The 20026-nt window shown below is 42.8% G+C and overlaps 2 long non-coding RNA genes across 2 annotated transcripts in view; one reads left to right on the top strand and one right to left on the bottom strand.

Moving 5' to 3' along the window:
* LOC138358935 (uncharacterized) overlaps nt 1–20026 on the bottom strand; it is a 79988-nt gene that overhangs the window by 18065 nt on the left and 41897 nt on the right. The window lies entirely within an intron of this gene.
* LOC138358933 (uncharacterized) overlaps nt 417–20026 on the top strand; it is a 601113-nt gene continuing 581503 nt past the window's right edge. The window contains exon 1 of the long non-coding RNA XR_011225651.1: nt 417–558. This is a non-coding gene — a long non-coding RNA (uncharacterized lncRNA). The remainder of the gene's footprint in view (nt 559–20026) is intronic.

Here is a 20026-nt window from a genome sequence, read left to right on the forward strand (position 1 = left end):
GGAAGGTGTTTATATAGTTGATATGACAGATGGAAAAAAATAGCTCTTGAATCTGTAAATTAGGCAACCGAAAATTAGAAAGGCGGGGTCCAAGAGCTAAGAGTTGGACCCTACAGCCACACACACAGGACGCTGAACACCGTAACCGGTTGCTGTACCTGGCCCCTGGTTTAGACTCCAACATAACAGTTACAGAAGGCGTTATGGAGCTTCCCAGCTACAAGGTGGGTGTGGTAGTGGGTTTAATGTCCAGTAGTAAAGTATGTGCTTTTAATATATACTCAAACTTGCACATATTTCACATTAATAGAAATTAACTATATTAATATTATTGAAGTGACTTGTGAATTATTTATGTGTGAGGCGGCCTCATGTCAGGTGAGGTGAATAACGTCACAGGTAGTTGACCCATCAGGCCAAGCTAGTCAAGAGGCGCGGCGGGCAGTGTGGCGCGGGCCGGCGTGGGGAGAGGTGCTGCTCAGCGCCCGCCTCATTGGTTGTACTAAATTAGTCACCTGGACAGTCCTGTGCATGAGGTTACCTGCGTCAGGCTTACAGGCAAGTTACTGATTACCGACTAGATGATTAGCTATTTTATCACATTGTATTATTGATAGAATAGTCTATATTTGCTGATTTTATAAATAAGGATAGTTACAAAGATGTTAATTTAGTTATTTTATATAAAGCTTTATCCCAGGTTTACTCATTTGTAAATATAATCATATTGAATAATTTATCTTTGGCTATTAGTAGAGAATTTTACCTTCCTGAAGACTTTTGGTAAAGCTTATTAAAATATAATTAACTTCTAAAATGACTGATGAGAGATTAACGGTTCCATAACAGCCGCTCGTGTCTCGACTATATATATAAAATTGATCGTTCGACCAAAAGCAAGTGGGGGGGGGGGGGGGGTGAAATTACGGAATTAATATAGTTAAATTCTGACAATTATAAAGTATTTCTTGTGAACTATCAGACTTCAATCCTTGAAATACAGACCAAAGACTTTTAATCTATCAACCGTCACATACACCCCCCCCCCTGAAACTAATCATCCTGAGTCAGTGTCGTCCACGCTGCAGCCAACCCCAGAGACGCCTTAATTAACATTAACGTCCTGTGTAACCAAGTACTATATTTTGTCCAATATAAGTAAATATTATTGTATATTTATATTGTACATAGGTCTGATAGTTGAAGGAAATTATAGCACATGAGTGTATTCCAACCTGTCTCCCTCGCCTAATAAATAATGTATAATAGTTCACGTATCAAAAACCATTTTAAATAATTCTTGTGTTAAAATGTATGAACTGTTGTGGGTCAGTGCACGAACGAGTATAGACCGAGGACTCATTAAATGTGAAGCGTTCTTCACGTTAATGTTTGGCTGCCGAGTTAACGACCACTTGGCCGTTGTGTTGAGAACGGGCTGTGTCATCTGAGGTTGGCTTTTGCCATTCCGTGGTAAGTCGGCACTTTAGTTCATCCAATGTCTGACCTGATCGATTGTCTAGCGGAATATTTCTTAAACTTTACATAAAGATGTTTTCAAGTTAATAATTAGGGGTATTTAATGTGTAATTTCAGGTATGTACGAGGGTTCATCAGTACAACGGCACAGCAGGTATGGAAGATTAAAATTGTTTGGAAAAACCTCTTGGATTGCAGTTGGTCATTATATAGCGCATATATATATATTCCCACATAAGTACAATAGGTGAAGGAAACACGTTTAATAATTGTGATAGTTTATACCTTGAAGCGGTGATCTTCTAATAGGTATGTTGTAAAGTACTCTATGCCTTAACCACTTGAGTGGTAAACCATTCTTCTGGCCCGTAATTTTAACATTTAGTGGTGTAACATATGGTTAATGGTGAATCCCTTCACCAGTAGGCCAGCATCCCCAGGGAGGAATATAACTGAAATCTCCAACAAACTCGCCCCATGATCATCCCCCCCCCCCCACCACCAATAGAGACCGTCCCCAGACTAAGCACCCCACCAGCTCCCCGACCCCAAGCCCCATGTTAACCCTCATGCCTTCCTTCCCCAACTCATTCCCCAACTCATTCCCCACCCCAGGCCCTCCCCGTTCCCACACCACATGTCCTCTCCCAGTATCCCCCCTCTCCCCCCCCAAACTCTCCCTCCTACAACCTCCCCCCCCAAACTCTCCCCCCTTAAACTCTCCCTCCTACAACCTCCCCCCCCAAACTCTCCCTCCTACAACCTCCCCCCCCCCCAAACTCTCCCTCCTAAAACCTCCCCCCCCCAAACTCTCACTTCTACAACCTCCCCCCCCAAACTCTCCCTCCTACAACCTCCCCCCCCAAACTCTCCCTCCTACAACCTCCCCCCCCAAACTCTCCCTCCTACAACCTCCCCCCCCAAACTCTCCCTCCTACAACCTCCCTCCCCCCCTCCTTTCCTCCATCCCTACTGCCCCACCCCAGACTCCCCTTTCCTCCCAAGCCCTGACATCCCCCCTACCTTTCACATGCCCCTTCTCCTCCCCCATCCCAAGGCCAACCCAGACCCTCCTAGCTTCCCCATTCAGGATCCTCCCACGCCCTTTTCACACCAGATCCCCAGGTCCACATTCCCAGGCCCTCCCACCCCGGACACCCCTTGCCCCCCAATTCCAGTGAAACCAACATAAAATGAGGATGGAAGTCAGTCAGTTTCAAGGTAATGTACTCGAACATAGTTGGGATTACAAGCATGGCAAGTGAGCTTAGGGGATAGGGTACAAGGGAACCCGGATGTAATTGGGCTCACAAACAAAACTCAGGAATTATAACGGATGTGGTGTTTCCCTAAGAATACACTGTAATAAGGAGAGGGAGGGAGGAAAGGAGAGAAGGCAGAGTGGCCCCTACTGATAAGAAAGGAGTGGAGTTTCGAGGAGATGGTTATCCCAGGCTGTGAGGGGTTCAGAAACTACATAGCAGGTACCATGATAGGAGGTCCAAGAGTAGTTATAGCAGTGATATATAACCCTCCACCAAACGACAGAAGACCCCTGGCCGGAGTATAATAAACATGGCAGTTAACACCATAATTGCAAGAGAAGCCACTGCTGCCTGTGAAAATAGATCCCATCTGCTTCTCATGGGGGGGGGGGGGACGACAGTCATGGAAGGATAGACCGGGAAAACAAGGAACTTCATGGAGGTGAGGAAACATGGAGAACTAAACTGCTGGAAGTGGCGACAAGAAACTTTTGGCCAGCATGTCAGTGGAACCCACAAGAATGAGAAGAAATGATCAACCAGCAAGACTCGATCTAGTCTTCACTAAATGACTCCAATGAAAGGGAAACTAGGTTTCGAAGCCGCTGAGAGAATGAGTGTACTGATGTTTGAGTATTTGGTCAAAGAAGGGTTATTGTACACATGGGCGTGCCCAGAAAACAAAAGGCTGGCATTCCGAAAGGAAAACTATGATGAGATAAGAAAATTCCTAACATATAACTTGAAGCAAAGTTCGGAGGAAAGACGGCCTAAGGCATGATGGACTACATCACACAGAAGTGAAAGGAGGCCAGACAAGTTCGTCCCAGTCCAAAAGAGAACAAAAATTTAGTCCAGATGAGAATCCCATGGTTTAATCAGAGATGTAAGCTAACAAAGTGCAAGGGCATGGAGAAACTGTTGAAATAAAAACACTAGAGAGCAGAGAAAGTGTGCCAGGAATGAATGTTAGGGTGTGAAGAGAGGCAGAAAGGCAATATGAAAATGCCATGGCAAGCAAAGCAAAGACTCAACCTATATTACTGCACAGCCACATCAGGAGGTAAACAGTGAAGGAACAGGTAATGAAACCGAGGATGGGGGCAGACAGATTAAGTACAAACGACAAGGAAGTGTGTGAGGAACTCAATTAAAAATTCCAGGAGGACTTCACATTAGAGCGAGGAGGAGTCCCAGAGATAAGAGAAAGAATAGATAATCAGGTACTGCTAGAGGACCTTTGGAATACTAGTGGGGCGGTGAGGTAGCTTTTGGTAAAGTTGAATGTGACAAAGGCTATAGGCCCGGATGGAATCTCTCAATGGATACTAAAGGAGCAAAAGCACTGTGCCTGCCACTCTCCATAGTGTAAAACAAATCACTTTTAACAGAGGAGCTGCTAAAAATTGACTGCTAATGTAGTCCCTATATACAAAGAGGGATAGGCAGGAAGCACTAAACTTCAGGCCAGTGTCCCTAACTTGCATCCCATGCAAGTTGATGGAAAAGATTATGCGAAAACAGCTAGGGGAACATCTGGAGCGAAAGAACTTTGTAACACATCAGTAGCATGGGTTCAGGGATGGCAAATCATGCCTCAAAGGATTAATTCAATTCTACGACCAGGCAACAGAAATCAGGCAAGGAAGAGAGGGGTGGGCAGACTGCGGATTTTTGGATTGCAAAAAAGCACCTTCATGCAACGGGAGTAAAGAAAGTAAACAGTACCACGCATGACTAGTGCACTAACTGGAGATGCAGGCAGGAGTGAACGGGAAGGTACTCGATTGGATAAGGGAGTACCTAAGCAACAGAAGACAGTCACAGGGAGGGGCATGGTCTCAGATTGACGAAGTGCCACCAGTGGAGTCCCACTGGGGTTCAGTCCTTGGATCTATACTGTTTTTGATATGTAAATGATCTCCGAGAGGGAATAGAATCGTTCCTCTCAATGTTTGCTGATGCAAAAATTGAGGAGGATTAAGGCAGCGGAGGATAGTACGAGGATAAAAGATGATTTAGACAAACTGAATGAATGGTCCAACAAATGGCTTCTACAGTTCAACCCGAGAAAATGTAAGAATGAAACTAGGCAGTGGAAACAGAAGGCCAGAAACATCATACCAAATGGGAGATAAAGTGCTCCATGAAACGATAAGAGAAATATCTAAGAGTTGATCACACCAAACTTGCCTCCTTAAGCCCACATAAAAATATCGGCGGCATATGCGAGGCTGGTTAACATCAGAACTGCCTTCAGGAACCTGTGTAAGGAATCAGTCAGAACCTTGTATACCACCGATATGAAACCATTCCTGGAGTATGCGGCCCTAGCATGGAGCACGTACCTTATCAAGTACAGGACTAATCTGAAAAAAGTTCTAAGGTATGCCACTAGGCTTATCCCAGAATTAAGGCATAAGTTACGAGGAAAGGCTGCATGATATGAACCTAACGTAGCTGGAAGATAGGAGAGCTCAGGGAGACATGACCACTATTTTCAAAATTCTAAGAGGAATCGACAGGGTACATAAAGGTGAATTGTTTAACACTGGGAGGGGGGGGGGGGGTACGCGAACAAGGGGACACAGGTGGAAACTGAGTACCCAAATGAGCCACAGGGATGTTAGAAAGAACTTTTTCAGTGGCAGAATAGTTAACAGATAGCATGCATTAGGCAGTGATGTGGTAGAGACAGACTCCATACACAGTTCCAAATGTAGATATAATAGAGCCTAGTACGCTCAGGAATCTGTACACCAGTTGAGAGGCGGGACCAAAGAGCCAGAGCTCAACCCCTGCAAGTACAAGATGAGTGTACACACACACACACCTAGGAAGGGTAGCTCCTTCATGTGTGTCTTGATCGTAAATTTCAGGTCTGGGTGAACCTTGGCCAATCATGGACAGCTTGAACTGTAGTAAAGTAGCCTTTGCTAGTTTCCAAATGAGCGCCAATGGCTAAATGTTCATTTGCAGCAACCCGTCCTCAGGCCAGGCTCGTTAGTTGTCGCCGTCCCTATCCTCCACTTAAATGCATTAATCAGTTTTAACATTTTGTAATTAAAATTAGTTTCGCAGAAGAGTTAATATTATAATTTCAATTTAAGCTAGGTGTAGGTTAGATATGTTAAGATTCTGTTAGCCATTATTTGTATTAGAACTGTCCGATGAGTTATATCTTTGTGTCACGAGCAGAAGTCGTCATCGAATCACTGTTAAAGGAATGTTTGAACGTGATATATTGAGTCGTGTAACAGTTCGTCCTCATAAACAAAGGCTAAAGTCCATTCAATGCACCTGCTTAACTCCGTTTATAAAGGAAACAAAAGTTTTCACAAGTACCACAACTGATGACGTTATCTTGAGATGATTTCGGGGCTCACCGTACCCGCGGCCCGGTTCTCGATCAGGCCTCCTTTTTGTTACACATCCCCAGGAAGCAGCCCGTATCAGCTGTCTAGCTCCTAGGTACCTATTTTTACTGCTAGGTGAACAGGTCATCAGGGTGAAAGAAACTCTGCCCATTTGTTTCCGCCTCTGCAGTACTGGGATGTCTTGAACCAATCAGTACTTGCCTAAGACTACAGTACTGGGTCATCTCAAATGCATCATTAGAGTTCCTACTTCCAGTACATGACAAATATCACAATTGGAACAATATATCATACCATACCCACGTTACATTGCTGCCACGTAACGTGGCAGCAACCCCCACACATTCAACAACACTTGTCAGCACTAAACAAATGTCTGACCAGAAACTCCTTGTTAATGCAGTTCATAAACAAGATGGATATGCACTTCAAATGTAATTTAAACCACCTGTTCATTCTTGATCCTTAGCTTTCCATAATTAAATTTTGTAGTGCACCATAGTTCTATATTAAAGTAAGCAGAACACTGAAGTAACTGAATGAAGAGAAATGGTTTCCATTGAGTATAGTAAAAAGAAGTATGTGAAGAATTGGCTACTATGAAAGGGTGTGTTGGTTACCTTAAGGGAACACCGCCTCATATCCCAGCTCTTGAGTTAAACACTGTCGCTGTGGTCCATCACGACACTGTCCCATCTTCCTTTATCTTGCTGTCATTGTGTATTTTTTGCTTCTTATTGTTCTGCATGAAGAAAACGATTAACCACAGGTATTTGCAGACTCTTGGAGTCAATTTCCATTTGTTAAAACAAAAATGAAATTGAAATATATCTACCTATCCTATATTGGTAGATATAATATATCTACCAATATCCTATATTGGTAGATATAATATATCTACCAATATAGGATATCATATAATACAATTTGAACATAAATTTAATATTTCTTTAATTACGTTTGACTTACTGAATTTTTCCAATAATGAAATAAAAATTTCCAAGTAAAGCAACATTAGAAGTCAGAATTTAAGAACATAAGTCTTTCATAAGCACAGGGTAAAGCCACTCTCCAAAAATCCCAGAAAATAAATAGCATTCTATTCCATTATCTCTTGCTGGTAAGTCAACCTTGTATCTATTGAAGTATCAATTGCACTAATAGAGTAATTTTCAAATCGTTGCTACCAAGGGGCCGGTTTCTTCCGATGCCCAACGTTACTCTGGTTTATGAACATGTCTAATGCATCCCATATTTAACCTTAAGTTATGACTATAAGACACCGGATACAGCGTCAGGCCAACCCTGATGACAGACTAACTCCACCATTACCACGGCACTAACCCTACACAGATTATAACGACGCTTGAGATGGTGGATGAGGGTGTGGAGAAGGGGGGGGGTCCAGTGATGGCTGTGCCTGGAACTGGAGGTCCAGTGATTGCTGTGCCTGGAACTGGAGGTCCAGTGATTGCTGTGCCTGGAACTGGAGGTCCAGTGATTGCTGTGCCTGGAACTGGAGGTCCAGCGATTGCTGTGCCTGGAACTGGAGGTCCAGCGATTGCTGTGCCTGGAACTGGAGGTCCAGCGATTGCTGTGCCTGGAACTGGAGGTCCAGCGATTGCTGTGCCTGGAACTGGAGGTCCAGCGATTGCTGTGCCTGGAACTGGAGGTCCAGCGATTGCTGTGCCTGGAACTGGAGGTCCAGCGATTGCTGTGCCTGGAACTGGAGGTCCAGCGATTGCTGTGCCTGGAACTGGAGGTCCAGCGATTGCTGTGCCTGGAACTGGAGGTCCAGCGATTGCTGTGCCTGGAACTGGAGGTCCAGCGATTGCTGTGCCTGGAACTGGAGGTCCAGCGATTGCTGTGCCTGGAACTGGAGGTCCAGCGATTGCTGTGCCTGGAACTGGAGGTCCAGCGATTGCTGTGCCTGGAACTGGAGGTCCAGCGATTGCTGTGCCTGGAACTGGAGGTCCAGCGATTGCTGTGCCTGGAACTGGAGGTCCAGCGATTGCTGTGCCTGGAACTGGAGGTCCAGCGATTGCTGTGCCTGGAACTGGAGGTCCAGCGATTGCTGTGCCTGGAACTGGAGGTCCAGCGATTGCTGTGCCTGGAACTGGAGGTCCAGCGATTGCTGTGCCTGGAACTGGAGGTCCAGCGATTGCTGTGCCTGGAACTGGAGGTCCAGCGATTGCTGTGCCTGGAACTGGAGGTCCAGCGATTGCTGTGCCTGGAACTGGAGGTCCAGCGATTGCTGTGCCTGGAACTGGAGGTCCAGCGATTGCTGTGCCTGGAACTGGAGGTCCAGCGATTGCTGTGCCTGGAACTGGAGGTCCAGCGATTGCTGTGCCTGGAACTGGAGGTCCAGTGATTGCTGTGCCTGGAACTGGAGGTCCAGTGATTGCTGTGCCTGGAACTGGAGGTCCAGTGATTGCTGTGCCTGGAACTGGAGGTCCAGTGATTGCTGTGCCTGGAACTGGAGGTCCAGTGATTGCTGTGCCTGGAACTGGAGGTCCAGTGATTGCTGTGCCTGGAACTGGAGGTCCAGTGATTGCTGTGCCTGGAACTGGAGGTCCAGTGATTGCTGTGCCTGGAACTGGAGGTCCAGTGATTGCTGTGCCTGGAACTGGAGGTCCAGTGATTGCTGTGCCTGGAACTGGAGGTCCAGTGATTGCTGTGCCTGGAACTGGAGGTCCAGTGATTGCTGTGCCTGGAACTGGAGGTCCAGTGATTGCTGTGCCTGGAACTGGAGGTCCAGTGATTGCTGTGCCTGGAACTGGAGGTCCAGTGATTGCTGTGCCTGGAACTGGAGGTCCAGTGATTGCTGTGCCTGGAACTGGAGGTCCAGTGATTGCTGTGCCTGGAACTGGAGGTCCAGTGATTGCTGTGCCTGGAACTGGAGGTCCAGTGATTGCTGTGCCTGGAACTGGAGGTCCAGTGATTGCTGTGCCTGGAACTGGAGGTCCAGTGATTGCTGTGCCTGGAACTGGAGGTCCAGTGATTGCTGTGCCTGGAACTGGAGGTCCAGTGATTGCTGTGCCTGGAACTGGAGGTCCAGTGATTGCTGTGCCTGGAACTGGAGGTCCAGTGATGGCTGTGCCTGGAACTGGAGGTCCAGTGATGGCTGTGCCTGGAACTGGAGGTCCAGTGATGGCTGTGCCTGGAACTGGAGGTCCAGTGATGTGTGGCTGGGACCTGTTGATGCTCTTCATGATCAATAATAGTGTAAATAATCTTGACTCTCGGCTACAGAGAACCCCACAGAACGAGGGGTGAAAGTGTCTCCATACATATTTTCTCGTTTGTGCATGCGCCGCACATGGGACCGAAGGTCGCGGCGAGCAGCACGATAAGGGGCAAAAAGGACACAACTGTGGTTTCTCACCAGTGTGCATTCTCAGATGTTGTATTAGCTTTTTGAGTTACACAGAACGGAACTTGAACATCACAACGATAGTACTTTCCTACACGATACTCTTTCATGTGCGCTTTCATCTCTCCTTCATTTGGTCTGTCTTTGCCACAGATATAACATGACACAATTGATATTGGTCCAAGGTAACTTGCCTCGTGCGTCTTGGTGGCGTCTGAAGGCCTACTTCACAGTACACGCATAGTCACACAGAGGGCAGGTCAACTCTTCTTTATCGTACCTGTGGTGTTGAAGCGGATTTTTATTTTGATGTTTTCTTGTGGGCGTTGAGCCTTCTACAATGTGGTTGAAGTGGGATGCATACGACCTACACATTGCCATAGTTGTAAAAACTGCAAAGTGGCGTAGTGCATACGTATTGCTTGGAGATAATTTCGGTTGGCTCGGGTTCATAGTTGGTGTTCCGTAGTTAGATGTTTACGACGGTCCCTCCCCCCTCTCTTGTGACATGCGAAGCCCCTCTCTCCACATTCATAACCTTCAAATACCTCACCTGGAATAATGCTTGGGTCTGTGTAATGAGTTTTTGCGCCAATTATTACTTATGCTATCCACAGGTTTTTCCTCATCGCTGGAAACGTTCAAACATTCCTCGAACAGTGATTTGCTGACGACTTTTGTTCGAACCACAGTGTTGATAAATGTTCCACCCACGTACTAAGAATACAAATAATTGCCATCAGAACCAAAACACACAACTGAACCAATGCCTAAATATGCACAGTATGCTAATATATAACAATATTGTTTATTATATTTTATAATGCTCGTTTTTTATCACATAGACCAACCAGGTCATCTCTTACAACAGAGAATCTTGAAATGAACTAAGTCTTTTGTTTGGGACTTTACCTCTTTGTTGTTGTACCAATATCTTTTCTCCATTGTACCCATAATCGTTGTCTCTTCTGTAGCTTTGGTATCTTCGATAATTCCTTTGTTCGTAGTGTCAGTCATCAAAATCTAATACTCCTCCAAGGCCAATGTTACACTTGGCGGACGATCCTTGAGTTGCCTCAAATTGTGGCGTCTGTTGATCTGGTTCCCACTTCGGGGGGAGAACCATGGCCTGCTCTGAGGGGAGGGGGAAGGTAGTCCGTATTATGGAATATCCGTAAGTCATTGGATGATCACTGTTGTAGATATAACTGCTTTGTTGTAGAACTGGGGCCAGATTCACGAAAGCACTTACGTACGTGTACATCTTTCGTTAATCTTTGTCGGCTTTGATTATATTTATTAAACAGTTTACAAGCATGAAAACTTCCTATTCAACTGATGTTGTTATAAACGGCCTCCTGGTGCTTTAGAGCTCATTAACTGTTTAATAATTGGAAACAACGTCGCCAAAGATTGAGAAGATGTACACGTTCGCAAGTGCTTGCGTAAGTGCTTTCGTGAATCTGGCCCCAGGTCTTGGTGACCAGGCGTCTCCTCCTCTTAGCCTCTTGGTCTGGGCCTGTCGTTGTCTCCGGCCTGTTTGTCATCCCTATTTTCTTCGAGCTTTTGTTTTTTCATTCGACAGATATATACCTTTTCTGCTGTATCCTGGGTGCCTTCTGGAAGAATCCTCGACAAGGGTTCTCTTAGAAATTCTTTGGCAATATCTATAATTTCTCTGCTCAGAGTACTCGTTCCATCACAGACAACGTTAGAAGAGACTCCCTGGCTTCAGGTTCTCAGTTGATGCCGTTGATGGGTTCTGTCAACTCGGTGCTTGCTGCACGATACTAGCCGGGTAGCCCGTCAGTGAAGAAGTCCATCATTTGGTCTAGTTTCCCTTTGTCCAATGACGTTGACAGAATAGACAAATAGCTGACAAACGACTAAACCAATAGCTATTCCATACACAAGTAATCTGTCAAGGTTTCATGATGTCGTGGAAAAGTAACATGGGAGGTTAGGAGACCTTCCTTAACGTGTGAGCGAACCTTACTTACCTGGGAGCACGTAATTAACCCTCTACGTTCTCTCCCTTTGAATGGAAGCACCGAGTTCCACTGATTTTTGTCATTTTCTTTGGTGATGTGAGCATGCAACAACTGCAATATCCTTGGCCAGCCCAGCCAGAGTGGTGACTGTAGATACCCAGCAAGGCAGACTCTTGGTCCCAGACCAGAGGATACAGGAGAGTGCACAGATGGAGATTACTTTATATACATCTGGTCATGCTCGCTCGCTCAACTTAACGGTCGTGAAATTTCATTCTTTCATACCAGGACAAACTTGTCTCTTTACCCTACTGGGTGATGTAGTCAATCATAACTGTGCAGCCTTTTCTCTTGAGATTTGCTACCTATGGAATTTATATTGTAAATTTGGTTTCCTTGTAATTTTCCTTTCGCTATGCCAGGCTTTAGTTTTCTGGTCCCTTCCTTGAGCAAGTTATCTCTACTTTAAATACATATATTCAAACGTCAATACAGTCATCACGCCTTCCCATGGGGCTCCGAACTTCATTCCCCATAAAAGTGAATTTTTCTGTGAATTCTAGGTGAAGTCAGGCTGGTTCATCATTACTTCTAGTCGTGTAAGGTCCTATTACATGTGGGCTTAAAAGTTTTCTTGTTGACAATTCCAATAGTTTTGCTCGCTCTGTGCCACCATACGGTTCTTGCATCTTTCCCTGAAGTCCTCATGATTAGAAGTCGCGATCGATTTCTAACTGGCGACAGAGTCTTCCTTTACTATAACTGAAAGTGCTGCTATGTTTGTCGTGATCTTGATTGGGTCTGTCATTTAATGAGGGTTTACATCAGTTACTCTTTGGTCCTCCGATCGTCATGGTGCCTGTTATGTAGTCTCTGAACTCCTCGCAGCCCGGGATATCCATATCCTCGAAACTCCAGTCCTTTGTCAACAGGGCCGCCACTCCTCCCCTTCCTTCCCCCCTGTAGTGTGTGATGTAATGTTGGCGCGAGTACACAGCCTTGTGGCACTCCATCACTACGGTCCAAGTAGTCAGTGTGTCGTGGAGGAATCTTGATTTCATTTTGGGGTTATCAAGGAAATATTTTGTCGAAAGTGGAAAGTTGTTAATATTTTTTAATATATTAGTCAACCCAGGGTGTCGAAGGCTTTTTCAGAGTACTGACAAGTGCTGCCTTGATATATTGTGGTTAATGTGCAGTTTTTCAGTATGTTAAGGTCTTGTTCAGGTCGGTTGTGCCCAACTCAGATTTTCAGTAGAGTCGCAGTCTGGAGGTAGTTTTGTGCTGCTCATATACATAGGTTTCGGATCATAACAAATCACAGGTTTTTACATTGGTGCATTCAGACCGTTGGGAGTCGATAATTTCTATATTTTACCTGAGTGTTAGGAACAGTCTTGACAGCAAAGATGGGGATACCTTGGTCTAATTCAACTTCATCAGTGTTACACGGCAATTTGGCTGCAGTGTCTGTCATTATGATTGGTTATATTTGTGAGATGGTATCCATACAAGATAAAGTCTAGACCATTTATTCTGTGCAGTGAGCAGGTTATTTGTAAATGCAACAATGAGGCTCTTGCTGTTGACTCCTACTGAAAGGTATTTATGCTGCCCACATGTTTCTATTTTGGTTGTTGACTTTGAAAGCATTAAATAATAGATAAGACTAAATTCAATGCTTTTAGCAGTGAGTGAATAGAGATTGCAGTCTAGTTTGGATATTTGAAAGGGTACAAATGTCGTCGATATAACAGATGACAGCTTCAACAGCTGGTGTTGGGATATCAGTTTTTGTGCATTAGGACATTGAACAGTGTTGGGCTAAGCGCACTACTCTGGTGTGTACCCAAATCAAAGGGTGTAAAATGTTTACTTTCGACCTCTGTAAAGAACTGAGGCGGTTCTGATACTCAGGTACACCTTGAGCTATTTCAAGTCTTCCATTAACTCCAAAAGAGACTAATTGTTCTGAGATTGTCACCGCTTTTTTCTGTATCAGAAGCAGTCTGGACGTCAATAAATGACGCATGGCCTCTAACAAAATATTCATCAAAGCAAGTTTGAATGCTTCTGCCAGGAAGGAAACCATAAAGGTTATGACCAAGTTGACGTCTAATTTACATAAGAACAAAGGTAACTGCAGAAGATCTATTGGCCAAAACGAGGCAGCTCCTATTTATAACCACCCAATCCCACTCGTATACATGTCCAACCCACGTTTGAAACAATTGGGGAACCCCACCTCCATCACGTTACGCGGTAATTGGTTCCACAAATCAACAACCCTGTTACTGAACCAGTATTTACCCAAGTCTTTCCTAAATCTAAACTTATCCAATTTATACCAATTGTTTCGTGTTCTGTCTTGTGTTGATACTTTTAATACCCTATTATTATCTCCTTTGTTATGTCCATTCATCCACTTGTAAACCTCTATCATATCACTCCTAACTCTTCGCCTTTCAGTGAATGCAATTTAAGCTTTGTTAATCTTTCTTCATATGAAAGATTTCTAATTTGGGGAATTAACTAAGTCATCCTACGCTGGACACGTTTAAGTGAATTTATATCCATTCTATAGTACGGCGACCAAAACTGAACAGCATAATCTAAATAGGGCCTAACCATAGCTAGATATAGCTAAAGAACCACACCAGGTGTCTTGTTACTAACGCTTCGATTAATAAATCCCAGTGTCCTATTTGCCTTATTACGAACATTCATGAATTGATCCTTTTGTTTTAAATTCTTACTAATCATAACTCCCAGATCCCTTTCGCAATCCAACTTCGCAATCTCAACACCATCTAGCTCGTATCTTGTAACTCTATCATCATTACGTAGCCTCAGAACTTTACATTTATCAGCATTAAACTGCATCTGCCAATCCTTTGACCATTTCAAAATCCTATTTAGATCAACTTGAAGTAATAGTGAGTTGTCTTCCGTATTAATTTCCCTACCGATTTTTGACTCGTCGGCAAATTTGCAAATGTTGCTACTCAAACCTGAATCTAAATCATTTATATATATTATAAGCAACAGAGGTCCCAGGACAGAACCTTGAGGCACTCCACTTACAACATTTTCCCACTCTGACTTGACTCCATTTATACTATGTTTCCTTTGGTATAGTCATGCCCAAATCCAGCTTAATATAGCACCCCCAATACCAAAAGCCTCTATCTTTTTAATCAGTCTTTCATGTGGCACTGTATCAAAAGCTTTGCTAAAGTCAAGGTACACAACATCACAATACTTACCACTATCAACTGCCTCAACTATGCTAGAATAAAAAGATAACAAATTTGTTAAACATGAACGGCCATTTATAAAACCATGTTGCGACTCGATTATTAATTTGTTTTTCAAGATGAAGACGAATTTTATTTGCAATTATCGATTCGAGTAACTTTCCCACAATAGACGTTAGGCTAATTTGCCAATAGCTAAATGCAAGTGATCTATCTCCTTTCTTAAAAACTGGTATCACATTAGCAACTTTCCACAACTCTGGCACTCTGCCTGACTCTATTGATTTATTAAATATGGTAGACAATGGGTCACAAAGCTCCTCTTTGCATTCTTTAAGCACCCTGGCAAACACTTCATCCGGCCCTGGGGATGTGTTTAGTTTGAGTTTTACTATTTGTTTAAGAACATCCTCCCTGGTAACTGCTAATCTCGTCAACCTGTCCTCGTCCCCACCCACATTGACTTGTTCGGCTGAAGGCATATTGTTAAGTTCCTCTTTAGTAAATACAGATACAAAATATTTATTAAAAATACTACTCATCTCTTCATCACTATCTGTTATTTGACCTGTCTTAGTTTTTAATGGACCTATCCTTTCCCTAGTCTTAGTACGATATAACTGAAAAAACCCTTTAGGATTTGTCTTTGCTTGCCCTGCTATACGAACTTCATAGTTCTTTTTGCTTTCCTTCTCTTTTTTAACATTTCTAACCAGTTGTACGAATTCCTGTTTTAAAGTGACCTCCCCATTTTTAATCCTTTTGTACCAAGCTCTCTTTTTACCTATAAGGTTCTTCAAATTCTTTGTTATCCACTTTGGGTCATTGGTATTCGATCTATTCAATTTGTATGGTATACTACGTTCCTGTGCTTTGTTTAGAATATTCTTAAATAAGTTATATATTGAATCCACATCGAAATCCCCATTTACGTCACCTATCACTGGGTTCATGTCTCGCTCCAAGACCGGCCCCCACCCCATACCCAAGACTTTCCAATCAATTTGACCCAAAAAATTTCTAAGGCTATTAAAATCAGCTTTTCGAAAATCTGGCACTAACTGAATTTTCTCCTACAGGTCTATTCCATTCTATGTTAAATCTGATTTCTTTGTGATCACTGTTCCCTAGCTCACTTCCTATTTCGATGTCATTAATTTGTGTTTCCCTGTTAGTTAACACTAAATCTAAAATATTATTTTCCCGTGTTGGTTCCTTAATGTGTTGCGTAAGAAAGCAATCGTCAATTAATTCTAGAAAATCTTCTGCTTCACTATTCCCTGTTTTGTTCAACCAGTTAATTCCACTAAAATTAAAGTCACCCATGACGTAAATACTGTTAGATCTAGATGCCCTAGATATTTCATCCCATAGTTGCTTTGCTTCCATTCTGTCTAAGTTTGGTGGCCTATATATAACTCCTATTATAATATTATTTGCTTTTTCGTATAATTCTATCCAAATAGTTCCTGTGTGTGGCTCAGTTTTGATTCCCTCTTTGAGACTACATTTCAAATTGTCCCTAACATATATGGCTACTCCCCCTCCTCGTCTAATATATCTATCTGTGTGAAATAGTTTAAATCCATTTATTTGATATTCAGCTAATAGTTCTCTATTTTCTACATTCATCCACGTTTCGGTAAGTGCAATAATATCTATTTTTTCTGTGCAGACAAGAGTATTTAATTCGTTAATTTTATTTCTTAGACTTCTACTGTTAGTGTAATATACCCTAAGTGAATTGTTATTTTGAGGCCCTTCTCTTTCCCTGATCATTTTGCCAATTCCTTTCTCCCACAAACACGTACTTTTATTATCTCCTTCCTCCAAATCAATTCCCATACCTCTATCAGCTAACAGTTTAAACCCAAACACACACCTCTAACCACTTCTTCCAACGAGTTCGCAACAGCAACAACCCCAGCTCTCGATAGATGCACCCCATCACGAGCATACATTCCATTTCTTCCATAGAAGTGTTCCCAGTTGTCTATGAAAGATATTGCATTTGATTTGCAATATCTTTCCAGCCGGCAATTGACACCAAGTGCCCTCGATATCCATTCATTTCCTACTACCTTTCTTGGAAGAATGCCACATATGATCGGGATTCCTCCCTTGCTCCTAACTAATTCAATGGCTGTCCTGAATCTCTGTATTAGTTCCTCACTCCTAACTCGTCCAACATCATTACCCCCTGCACTAATACAAATAATGGGTTTGTTTCCATTTCCTGTCATAATATCATTCATGTTTCCAACAATATCACCAATTCCAGCTCCCGGGTAGCAAACCCTTAATCTGTTCCCCCTATCTCTGGCACAAAACGTTCTGTCTAAATACCTCACCTGGGAATCTCCCACAACCAAAATTCGCTTCGATTCTCCCTTTTCCTTTCGAGCAGTTTGAGGGACCTGCGCTTCAATGCTCCTCGTTACTTTGTCTTTGCCACCTCGTTGAACAACAGGTTCAACACAGCACTCGTCCTCTAATACGTCAAATGCGTTAAAAGTCCTAAGGTGTAGGCTATTAGTTGTCGGTTTTGCCAAGGTCTTCTTAAGACCCCTGTCTTTCACAACTTGCCAAGACGAGGTCTTCTTAATACTGGTCTCGTCAGTCCTTCTTAATGAGGTCCCGTCAACACTGGCCTCCTTCGTTTCCTCCCGAAGTCGTAGCCGTCGTACCTCCTCCCGCAGGGAATCCATCTCTGCTCTGAGCTCCAACCAGACTCGCCAAATCTTTTACTAATCCTTCCATTATTGCAATAATAATGTTATTAGAATCGGAGCTCCAGCTAACACAACCTCTCACTGTGACTGCACCTATTGTTCTTATTTTCTTATGGTATTAAAAGTATGAACACAAGAAAAAACATGAAGCAAAATCTAAACTTATCCAGGTATAAACTGGGTAAGTTTAGATTTCGGAAAGACCTGGGTAAATACTAGTTCGGTAACAGGGTTGTTGATTTGTGGAATTAGCTGCCACGTGGCGTGGTGGTGAGGTCCCTTGATTATTTCAAACGTTGGTGGGACATGTATACAAGTGGGATTAGGTGATTATAAATAGGAACTGCCTCGAATGGCCCAATAGGCCTTCTGCAGTTACCTTTATTCTTATGTTCTTATTACTAACGCTTTGATTAATAAATCCTAGTCCTATTTGCTTTATTAGGAACATTTATGCATTGGTATTTTGGTTTCAAATTCTTACAAATCATAGCTCCCAGATCCCTTTCACAATTTGACTTCGCAATCTCAGCACCATCTAGGTCGTATCTTGTTACTTTATCATCATTACCTAGCCTCAAAAATTTGCGCACATTAAACTGCTTCTTCCAATGTTTCGATCATTTCAAAATCCTATTTAGATCACCTTGAAGTGATAGTCTTTTTCCGTGTTTATTTACCTTCCGATTTTTGTATTATCTTAAAATTTGCAAATGTTGCTGCTCGAACCTGAATCTATATCATTTATATATATTACGAATAACAGGTCCCAGGACAGAGCCTTGAGGCACTACCCTTACAACATTTTCTCACTGATCCCCATTTATATTAACTGTTTCCCTTTGAATAGCCATGCTCTAATCCAACTTAGTATAGCACCCCCAATACTATGAGCCACTATCTTTTTAATTAGTCTTTCATGTGGGACGGTATTAAAAGCTTTGCTAGTCAAGGTACACATCGAAAACCTTACCACTCAACTGCCTAAGTATGCTGGAATAAAATTATAGCAAATTTGTTAAAAATGAACGGCCATTTGTAAAACCATGTTTTTATCATTTATTAATGTTTTTCAAGATGAAGACGAATGGTATCTACAATTATCGATTAAAGTAACTTTCCCACAATAGACGTTAGGCTAATTGGCCAATAGTTTGAAGCCAGTGATATATCTCCTTTCTTAAAAATTATTACCACATTAGCAACCTTTCACCACTCTGGCACTCTGCCTGACTAATGATTTATTAAATATGATAGACAATGGATCGTAAAGCTCTTTTTTACATTCTTTAAGCACCCTGGCAAACACTTCGTCCTGCCCTGGGGATTTATTTGGATTGAGTTTTACTATTTAATAGCATCATCTCTGCCCGAAACGCTTTGCGTAATAGTGGCTTTAGGCATCGTATGTACTATCTCTATCTATAAATCCATCAATGTTTGTATCTCACCTTGTATGTATGTACTTTACCTGAATAAACATTTGACTTGATTTGGTGACTGTTAAGCTAGTCAACTTGTCCTCGTCCCCACCCATATGGGGACGAGGACTTGTTGGGCTGAGGGCATAGTTGTTTTTCAGTAAATACAGATATATAAATTTTTATTAAATACTAGTAATCTCTTCGTCATTATCAGTTATCTGACCTGTCTCATTTTTTTAATGGACTTATCCTTTCCCTAACCTTTGTTCGATATAACTGAAAAACCTTTAGGATTTGCCTTTGCTTGCCCTGTTATTTGAACATCAGTTTCTTTTTTGCCCTCTTTCTCTCTCTTTTAACATTTCTAACCAGTTGAACGAATTTAGCCTCACCACAGCACTCGGCACAGAATGTTGTGGTGAGCTCGCAGTTCGTTCAAAAGGGAAAGCAACGAAGCACTGGTCCATCAAAATGCTCAAAGTAAAGGAAGTACCTTAGAGAATTTTGGTTGTGGGAGATTCCCAGGGGAGGTATTTGGATAGAACTTTTTGTGCCAGAGATAGAGGGAACAGGTTAAGGGTTTGCGATCCGGGAGATGGAATTGATGATATTATTGGCAACATGAATGATATTATGGATGGAAATGGGAACAAACCCATTATTTGCATTAGTGCAGGTGGAAATGATGTTGGACGAGATAGGAGTGAGGAAATGAGAGAGGTTTAAGACTGCCATAGGATCAAGGGAGGCATCCCGATCATATATGGCATTCTTCCAAGAAAGGGAGTTGCAAATGAATGGTTGTCGAGGGCACTTAGTGTCAATTGCCGACTGGAAAATATTGCAAATAAAATGCAATCTGTTTCATAGATTGGGAACACTTCTATGAAAGAAATGAAATGTATGCTCGGGATGGGGTACATCTATCGAGGGCTGGGGTTTTTGTTGTTGAGATCTCGTTGGAACCAGTGGTTGGAGGCGTTTGTTTGGGTTTGGGTTTAAACTGTTAGTAGATAGTGGTATGGGAATTGATATGGAGAAAGGAGGTAATAAAAGTACGTGTTTGTGGTATTATACGAAGGTATACTCCAGCGAGCCGCCACTCAAAACGGCAGCATCGCGAAACCC

The sequence above is a fragment of the Procambarus clarkii genome, chromosome 8, assembly GCF_040958095.1.
Source record: "Procambarus clarkii isolate CNS0578487 chromosome 8, FALCON_Pclarkii_2.0, whole genome shotgun sequence".
In the NCBI taxonomy this organism is placed as follows: domain Eukaryota; kingdom Metazoa; phylum Arthropoda; class Malacostraca; order Decapoda; family Cambaridae; genus Procambarus; species Procambarus clarkii.